Source organism: Clarias gariepinus, chromosome 2 (genome assembly GCF_024256425.1).
Source record: "Clarias gariepinus isolate MV-2021 ecotype Netherlands chromosome 2, CGAR_prim_01v2, whole genome shotgun sequence".
Lineage (NCBI taxonomy): Eukaryota > Metazoa > Chordata > Actinopteri > Siluriformes > Clariidae > Clarias > Clarias gariepinus.
This window is the reverse complement of record NC_071101.1, coordinates 11,994,032-12,004,661: the sequence shown is the minus strand read 5'-3', so window position 1 is coordinate 12,004,661 and position 10,630 is coordinate 11,994,032.

Below are 10,630 nucleotides of genomic sequence, written 5' to 3'. Positions count from 1 at the left end.
TTGCACGGTTTTGCAATTGAACAGCAGAGGTCACAACCTGCGCAGTGTATGAAGGTAAAATCTGCAAGTTTGATCACCTGATCCTTGTTTTTCATGGGGAGTCTGCATCACTCTAGAAATCATTTTTACTTTTACTACACATCCGTACTAACAATATGCTTAATATTTGATAGGCCACCAGATCATAATTAAAAATAGCATTTTTCAGCTTTCGTCTAATATATATGTGCCAGGAAAGAGGCCGCATTAAGCCCTATCTTCAGTTAAATTAACTGCTTTGGTGCTGCTGTGCATCTCATTGTTTAAGGTGAGAAACTTTATTTTTGTAATCTGATACTTTTAAAAAAAAAAAAAAAAACTCAATTTACTTTAAAGGTATGGTGACTCTTTAGGGTAATTCTCTTTTTCCATTTTAATAATATTACAAGCCAATGGGTAAGCAATTTAGATTTTTTAGTAGGGTTTCTTATTTTAATATCCAATGTTTTTTGCTGTTCTCTTTGTTAGCAGATGTGCAAGTGGTAACGATTAAATATAGAGTTGCTTTGATAGGGATGAATATAGTGTTGAACCACTTGTTTAATATGCAAGGAAATTTACCAGGGAAAGCACCCTAAATCCTAATTCTAAAAAAACTATTCTTTTCTCCTACACTTAAAAAAAAATCCAACTAGATAAATTTTGAATGAATTAATATTGTATTGTTGACCCAACTTCTGACAGTGGTATTTGTTGAGACAAGGTAGTAAAATTGTGTTAGGAGGCAACATTGTGTTCTTGAAAACTTTAGAGACAGAATGGATGAACTGGAAAAAAAAAATCCTGAGATGCAATCATGTGATTTATAAGACCTGGCCCCCCTCCCTTCTGTTGGACTGACGCTTTCAAACTGCGCTAAAGAGGTGAAAATGGCTGTTTTGTGGACTCTTTGTTGTGGGTAAGTATTTAAAAAAAAAACTATGAAAGGAATAATATTGAAAAACGTAAAGCACCTGATATTCCTAGCTGGTCTCCTATCCAAGTACTTACCAGGCCCATTCCTGCTTAGCTCCCGAGAGCAGGCACTCTCAGACTGGTATGGCCATAAGCAAAGCTGGTTTTAATGGAGGCCTATTTGAACTATGAACAGGGATGTAAAATAAAAATAATTAAAATTATATAAGAGGAATGATATTGAAAAGCTTAAAGCACCAGGTAGTCTCCCATCCAAGTACTAACCAGGCCCAAGCCTGCTTAGTTCCCAGGAGGCTTAGGGCTCGAGGCAGGGTACACCTGGACAGGGTGCCAATCTATTGCAGGGCACAAACAGATACACTCAAACACTACAGACAATTTGGGAACTCCAATCATCCTAATCTGCAGGTCTTTGGACTGTGGGAGGAAACCCATCAAGCACGGGGAGAACAGGCCAGGGGTAGCTCAGTGGTTAAGGTATTGGACTACGGTTCGGAAGATCCCAGGTTCAAACCCCACAACCACCAAGTTGCCACTGTTGGGCCCTTGAGCAAGGCCCTTAACCCTCAATTGCTCAGATGAATAATGAGATAAAATTGTAAGTCGCTCTGGATAAGAGCGTCTGCCTAAATGTAAATGTAACATGCAAACTCGGACCCTGGAGGTGCAAGGCGACAGTGCTAACCAATATATATTAATTGTGCACATTTGAAAAAAAAAAAAGCTTTCTTTTTGTCTTTTGTTTACCCTGGTCGAAGGATACACTAAAATATGCTTGTATTTGTGTTAGCTTAATGCAGTGGTTCTCAAACATTTTCTGTCATTACCCACTTAAAAGGGTGGGCGAATTTTCAAGCCCCATTAGTCAACAAAATGATAACGAAAACGGCCAAGTGTACTATTTATTGAAATATCAATTTCTAAACCGATAAGATCAAATAACACCAAGTTCAAGAAAGATAAAATACACGTGCAATTGTTATAACAGGCTTACTTTGTCACTTATTTAGAGCTTTCTTTCAAAGAAGTCGAAAGGCTTATTAATGTGACTGGGGTGTGTTGTCTCTAAGTGTCTTCCTACTTTGTTGGGTCTCGTGCTGTCTGCTGCCAGCGGTTTAAGACACAAAACACAAGTTTGGTTGATTAGGCTGATAGTGCTAAATCACTTGCTTTTTTGTGGTCCATGTAACAAATGTATCCATTGACGTTATTATGCCCACTACACACTGTACGCTACTGACCAGGTGGTGTTATGCTCTAAAATGCCCAACCCCCCTGCCACGGATTGCTCTCTTTCAAATAATATATTAGAACATAAATTCATAGGTTTATGGTTTACAAATTACAAATTATAACAAATGAATTTTATTATAAAATAAGCAATATAAATAAATGTTGTATAGGGGAAAATTACATAAATTATATATATTGTTTTCATATACATGTATATTTTTATATTGCTTATTTTATAATAAAAACCGTTTCCTATAATTTTTCACCACAAACAATATTTAATTAGTGTAATTTGTGGTAATTTATTTGTACATTGACAAACCCCTGCAAAATAAATCATTTTGGAGGATTTGTATTAATCGTCTCGACGGCTGTCACGTGCCTAGGGGTAAAAAATTATAACAGTAATAATATATTTGATAATAATAAAAAACCTTTGAATGTATGTCCCAATATAATATTTGATAGAGATTATGTAGGGGGGGAATCCGTGGCAGGGGGGCATTTTAGCGCATAACACCTGTTTGTGACGGCGGTAAAGTTAGTTTTATATTCGCATCTCCGAATTCAACAGCTGCGTAAATAAACCCGCAAATAAGATACCCAGATATATTTCCTCTCTACATTGTCTTTAAGCTACATCCGCCTTAAATTATACATGTTTAAAAGCATAAACACCATTATTCTCTACGGCACAACGAATGATTTAGGGATCATCACAAAATGCCGCACAGCAACAAAAAGCGTAGAACGATATTGATCTTCCCTTCTGTTCAGCGCCTGAAGGATCAAAAAGCAACTTTGTTGCCACACTGGAAACTAGAAATGCCAGACTAGTACTGCCTGATAAAATATTAATGTTTAACAAAAATACAGAAACATCAGCATACACATTGGAATAAATGAAATGACATATATAATACCGAATGTTTCCATATATATTGTTCCTCTGCAATTAACATGCCAACGTTAAACCATTATTGTTGCACTATGGTTCCACTTTTTCTCTGATGTTATTTTAATTTAATTGTATTAATGATCCATTTCTTTGTTTGTAATTATTTATTTTCGAGTGTCTGATCTTTATTGTCAATAAAGAAAAGCATGAATTAGAATAGGTACTTTCCTGTTATTTTCCACTAATTCCCTCACGTTCATTGCGCCCCACCTGTCATGTCTGTATTCCCCACTAGTGGCGCGCCCCACACTTTGAGAACCACTGGCTTAATGAAACATCCCAATATTTTGCCTAAATATTTTTCCCGCATGGAGGCTTTTGGATTGTAACCTGCCTAGTTGAGGTATAAAATTGAAATCCAAAAATGTCACAGTGTCTAAACTATTTAGTGGAAGTCTGTAATGCAGGAGCTAAGATGCACTACTGATTAGAAGGTCGAGTGTTTAAACTGCAGTACCATCAGGCTGCCACTTTTGGGCCCTCAAGCTACATCCTCAACCCTTTACTCCTCAGTGTATATAGAGATGAATCTAAGTCACTCTGGATAAGGGTTCCTGCCCTAAATATAAATGTAGTAATCAGTCTTATATTAATTATCCAATTAATATAATTGCACTGTTTTAACACCAGAGGTCACAATCTCCTCAGTGTATGAAGGTAAAATCTGAGGTACAGTTTGATCACCTGATCACTTTTCATGGTTAGCCTGCACCACTATGGGGAATCATCTATACTTGTGAAGTGACTGACTATGCCAGATCGCAAATAACAATATGCATCATATGTGTTAGACCACAGATTATAATTAAAAATAGCCTTTCATTGGTTTATCTTTCGTCATCTGTATGAAAGAGGCAGCATTAAAGCCATATCTCTAGTTAAAATAACCGCTTAGATGCTGCTGTACATCTTATTATAATGGAAAAAACACATAATATTGCAAGCCAACAGGTAAAAAAAATAAGATTTTTTAAATAGGGTTGACGTTTCTTATTTTAATAACCACTGTTTTTTACTGTTGTCTTTAATAAGAATAAATATAGTCTTTAACCACCTGTTTATTATGCAAGGAAATGTACCAAGGAAATCACCTTAAATACAAATTCTGAGATCTTATTATTTTTTCCTACTGGTTTCAGTTCTCTGTTTAACACATCCATAGTGAGCACTTTTTTGCATTTAAATCTCATGCTTCAGTGCTCTGGGAGTGTTTATAGCGCTGTGACTTTAACACTTCATGACTGAGAGCTGCTGCTACAGCAACTTCACCCAGAGCTACCATGACTTTGATCCCCGTCTTCATCTGGACACTGATCCTCTGGACTCAAGGTCAGACACTGCTTCAGATTTTATCTCTACAATCATCTCATTATACAAATACATGTATTGTTTAACCACTTATTGTTTCTAGTGAAGCGATTCTGTTTCATGATTGATTTATTATTAATTTTCAACAGAATGCAGAGGTCAAGTCACAGTAACTCAGACTCCTGCAGTGAAATCTGCTCTTCCAGGAGAAACAGTTACCATCAACTGTAGAACCAGTCAGGCCGTGTATTATTCCAGCTCATATGGCCACTACTTACACTGGTATCAGCAGAAACCTGGAGAAGCTCCTAAACTCCTGATTAAACTTGCCAATCAGCTACAGTCAGGTTTTCCAGCTCGTTTCAGTGGCAGTGGATCTGCATCTGATTTTACTCTGACCATCAGTGGAGTCCAGACTGAAGATGCAGCAGATTACTACTGTCAGAGTTACCACAGTGGCAATGTGTTCACACAGTGTTATAGAGTCGTACAAAAACCTCCCTCAGTCAGATTGTAAAGAGACTGCACTGCTGCAGCTGGGAGCGACTGCAGGTGCTGAGTTGAAGGATGTGATACGACACAATGACACTCTGTGGAGGAGAGGAACCACACCACACTAACCCTTAACTTACATTAGATACCGTGGGGGAAATAAGTATTTGATCCCCTACAGATTTTCTAAGTTTGCCCACTTACAAAGGAATGAAGGGTCTATAATCTTTTATCATAGGTTTAAAGGATTGAGACAGAATATCAACTAAAAATCCAGAAAAAGCACATGATACAAATGTTATGAATTAGGTTGCATTTCAATGAGGAAAATAAGTATTTGATCCCCAAGCAAAACACGACTTAGTACTTGGTAGAGAAACCCTTGCTCGAAAGCACAGTGGGAAGACGTTTCTTGTAGTTGTTTACCAGATTTGCACACATCTTGGAATGCATTTTGATCCACTATTCTTTACAGATTTTTTCTAAATGTTTACGGTTTCTTGCCTGTTGTTTGGCAACTCGAAGTTACAGCTCTCTCCATGAATTTTTTATTGGATTTTTATTGAAGACTGGTTAGACCACTCCATGACCTTTATGTGCTTATTCTTGAGCCACTCCTTAGTTGCCTTGGCAGTATGTTTGGGGTCAAGGCTGGAAGACCCATCCACAACCCCCCTTCAGGAGGTTCTCATCCAAAATTGCACATGGCCTCATCCATTGGGCCCTTAGTGCAGCAAAGTCAATCTGTACCTTTAGCAGAGAAAAAGTCCCAAAGAATAATGTTTCCACCTCCGTGCTTGACTGGATGGTGTTCTTGATGTCATAGCCAGCATTTTTCTTCCTCTTAAAACAGCAAGTCGAGTTGATGACAAAGAGCTCAATTTTGCTCTCATCCAAATCTTTCTCTGTTCATTGGCAAATCTCAGACGGGTCTGTACATGTGTCTTCTTGAGGAGAGGAAGCCTTGCTGCGCTGAAGGATTTCAATTCATGCAGGCGTATTGGGTTACGAATGGTTTGTTTGGTGACTGTGCTCCCAACTGCCTTGAGATCATTCACAAGCTCCTCCCATGTAGTCCTGGGCTGGTCTCTCATTTTTCTCATAATTATTCTTACTCCATGGGGTGAAATCTTGCATATAGGGCTATTAATGGTTACTTTGTATTTCTTCCATTTGTAAATAATTGCTCCAGCAGTTGTCTCCTTCTCACCAAGCTTCTAGCTGATGGTCTTGTAGCCCATTCCAGCCTTGTGCAGATGTAAAATCTTGTTCCTGACTTCTTTGACGATGCAGTGAGGATTGAATGAAAGAGATTTTGTGGACAGGTGGCTTTTATACACACACCACATTGTTGTTAGGAGCACCTTCTTAAATTAACATGTGTACCACAAGAGCACATAACCAGTCTGTGAGAGAAAGAATTATTGATGGTTGCTTGGGGATCAAATACTTATTTCCCTCCTTGAAATGCAACTTAATTCATAACATTTGTATAATGTGCTTTTACTAGATTTTTGGTTGATATTCTGTCTCAATCCTTTACCATAAACCTATGATAAAAATTATAGACCCTTTAATTCTTTGTAAGTGGGCAAACCTAGAAAATCTGTAGGGGATCAAATACTTATTTCCCCCACTGTATCTCCCAATAATTATGCTTATATAAATATAATGCAATATATTTATATAATAAAATGTTTTCATGCTATATAGTCATTTAATACATGTATGAACTCCCTATTCAATTAAATTATATTTGTATAATGCCTTTAACAATTGTCATTGACGCAAAAGCTTTACACAATCATAAGACCTAAGGAAGTTTGTTTAAAATGTGAATGTGTATGAATCGAAATGATCAGATTGTCCCTGATGAGCAAGCCGAGGGCGACGCCGACAGTGGCAAGGAAAAACTCCCTGAGATGGCTGTGGGAAGAAACCTTGAGAGGAACCAGACTTGAGGAAACAGACAGATCGAAGTAGGCATGGTGGATCATAAGAAACTAGCAGTTTACTCAGATACTGTGGCGCGAGACCATTAAATACTTTATGCATCAAAAGTAGTATTTTAAAATCGCTGTGAAATTTTACAGGGAATTTCAAAAATTCTTTCCCATCCATTCCCTCTCTCCCCGTCCCCACTCCGTTTTTCACTCTTTAGATGACTACATATTCGTGAGTGCACAATATTTTTAGTGCACATTTGAAATTTTTTTATTCTCTTTTTGACCGTGGTCGAAGGGTACACTAAAATACATTTGTATTTGTGTCAGCTTTATCTATTTATTTATTTATTTATTTTTGCTTTTTCTTTTTTGGCCTAAATTGGAAATTATACCTTGCTAGCACTTTCATGAAACATTACAATATTTTGTCTATATATTTTTTCCCACATGGAGGCTTTTGGATTGTAACCTGCCTAGTTGGGGTATAAAATTGAGATCCAAAAATGTCACAGTGTCTAAACTTTTTAGTGGAAGTCTTTAAGGCAGGAGTAACTTGGTAGGTAAAATGCACTACTGATCAGAAGGTCGAGTGTTTAAACTGCAGTACCATCAGGCTGAGACTTTTGGGCCCTCAAGCTACATCCTCAACCCTTTACTCCTCAGATGTATATAGAGATAAATCTAAGTCACTCTGGATAAGGGATCCTGCCAGATGCCCTAAATCTAAATGTAGTAATCAGTCTTATATTAATTATACAATTAATATAATTGCACTGTTTTACCACCAGAGGTCACAAACTCTTCAGTGTATGAAAGTAAAATCTGAGGTACAGTTTTATCACCTGATCACTTTTCAAATAAAAAAAAAATTAAATTCAAATTTTATTTGTCACATACACAGTTATACACAGTGAAATGCTAACACAACTGGCAGTGTAAGTAAAAGCTTATACATAAAAATAAATAAATATGAATAAAAGAAATACGTTAAGAATAAAAATTAACTAGTAAAATATAATGTACAAAAAATATACTGTAATAAAAAATACGTAAGAAAATAAGACTAACTAGTGAAATAAGAACAAAATATCAATATAACAGATATAAAAATATAGAAAAGAAAATTTAGAAATTTGAAACGGCTCTGGTGTGCAAATATGCATAAAAAGTGACTTCATAAAGTGTCTTATTTAAAGTGATTTGTGCAGTGGTCCATAGATGAAAATATGAATATGATAAAATGTCTTATTAAAGTGATTTGTGCAGTGGTCCCTAGATAAAAATATAAATATGTAGTGCAAAGTGTGCATGAATGTGTCCAAAGTGGCCATGGATGCCCAGTCAGTGTTGGATGTTGCAGAAAGACGGTATTAATCCTGTGTTGTGTTGTAATTGAGAAACCTTATCTATTGAGAGAATCGCTTCCCAGACCGCAACAGAGAGAACAGTCCATTGTTGGGATGGCTGAGGTCCTTCACTATCTCCCTGGCCTTGGTCCAGCACCGCTTGCTGTAGATTGAGTGCAGGTCAGGGAGCTTGGTGCCGGATGATGCGCTCAGCTGATCGCACCACCCTCTGTAGAGCTCGTCTGTCCTGCATGGTGCTGTTTCCAAACCAGGTTGTGATGTTTCCCGTCAGGATTCTCTCTACGGTGCAGGAGTAGAAATTCCTGAGCACCTTAGAGAGCAGTCTGAAGTCTCTCAAGCGTCTGAGGTGGTAGAGACGCTGCCGGGCCTTTTTCACCATGGTGTTGATGTGACAGAACCATGATACGTCCTGCGTGATGTGAACACAGAGTATTGAAAACTGTCCACTCTCTCCACTGGGCTCCTGTTGATGACGGGGGTTTGGTAGTTCCTCTCCTGCTTTGTACAATAGTCTACTATCAGCTCCTTTGTCTTGCTGACGTTCAGGAGGAGGTTGTTTCTCTGGCACCATTTCTACAGATTTCCAATCTCCTCTGGTAGGCCGACTCATAGTTGTTGGTGATCAGGACCACCACGACAGTGTCGTCAGCAAACTTGATGACGGCGGTGGCCTTGCAGTCATAGGCGTACAAAGAGTACAGCAGGGGGCTCAGAACACACCCCTGGGGGGCTCCAGTGCTGAGAGTGATGGAGGCTGAGACATGTCCACCCATCTTTCCTGCCTGTGGTCTGGTCAGGAAGTTGGAGATCCACTGACAGATAGATGAGTTGAGTCCCAGGTGCTCCAGCTTGGTGGTGAGTGTGGAGGGAATTATGGTATTGAATGCAGAACTGTAGTCGATGAAGAGCATTTTTACATGAGTGAGTGATGTGTGAAGAAGATGTGAGATTGCATCGTCTGTGGAACGGTTTGGGTGGTATGCGAACTGTAGTGGGTCGAGTGTGTCTGGTAATGAAGAACTGATGAAGTCTCTGACCAGGCGTTCAAAGCACTTAATCACTACTGAGGTGAGGGCTACAGGAGATAGTCATTGAGAGAAGCAGGATGAGGTTTCTTTGGGACAGGAACAATGATGGACTCTTTGAAGCATGTGGGGATCACCCACTGAAATAAAGAGAGGTTGAATATCTCTGTGAACACAGGTGCTAGCTGGTCTGCGCAGGCTCTGAGAATACGGCCTGAGATGCTATCTGGTCCTGCTGCTTTCCTGGTGTTCACTCTCTTGAAGGCGATGCCTTGTATGGTTCCATGTCCCCCAACGCAATTCCCGTGTTGTAGGCAGCGGTGCGAGATCTCAGAGCGTCGCGGATGGTTTTATCCACCCACGGCTTCTGGTTGGGAAAAGTTCTTATAGTCTTTTTCTCCACGGTATCATCCACTAGTTTTACCGATGAATCCCACAACTGCTTCCGTAAACACGCTGACGTCATCAGAGCTGTTTCGGAACATGTCCCAGTCTGCGTCATCAAGTGCGTCCTGTAACACGGCCACCGATTGGTCCGTCCAGTGCGTGACCTCCCTCTGAACTAGAACTTCCTCAGCCTTTGTTTCAGCCTTTGTTTGTATTTGCTGCTCGCATAAGGCAGTGTCCGTGTCCGCTTGTGGTGGAATATAAATGGCGCTGATTATGACCGATGTAAACTCCCGAGGTAAATAAAAAGGACGACACATGATGGACAGTAGTTCCAGATTGGATGTGCAGGAGTGTGTAAGAGGAACAACTGTTCACTATTAAGCACACACCACCTTCCCTTGACTTCCCGAGTCCTGTGCCCTGTCCATGCGGTAAACCGAGAAGGACTCGGCTGACTGGATGGCGTGGTCCAGCACCGCTGGGTTCAGCCATGTCTCGGTGAAGCATAGGAGATTGCAGTCTCGAATGTCTCTCTGGAACTTGATCCTGGCCCTGAGGTCATTAGGACGTTAGGTGCCAGTCACTGAAAGTTTGGTGAGCAGAATGCTAGCCAGAGGAGTGCACTGTGCACGGGCTCTCAGCCTGTTCCTGACGCCAGCTCATTTCCCACGGGGCTGCTGCTTCGCGGTAAGCCTGCACCACTCTGGGAATCATCTGTACTTGTGAAATGACTGACTATGCCAGATCGCAAATAACAATATGCATCATATGTGTTAGACCACCAGATTATAATTAAAAATAGTCTTCCATCAGTTCAGCTTTTGTCATCTATATATGCCAGGAAAGAGGCAGCATTAAAGCCCTATCTCCAGTTAAAATAACCGCTTAGGTGCTGTTGTGCATCTCATATATATATTTTTTCCATTTTAATAATATTGCAAGCCAACAGGTAAAAAA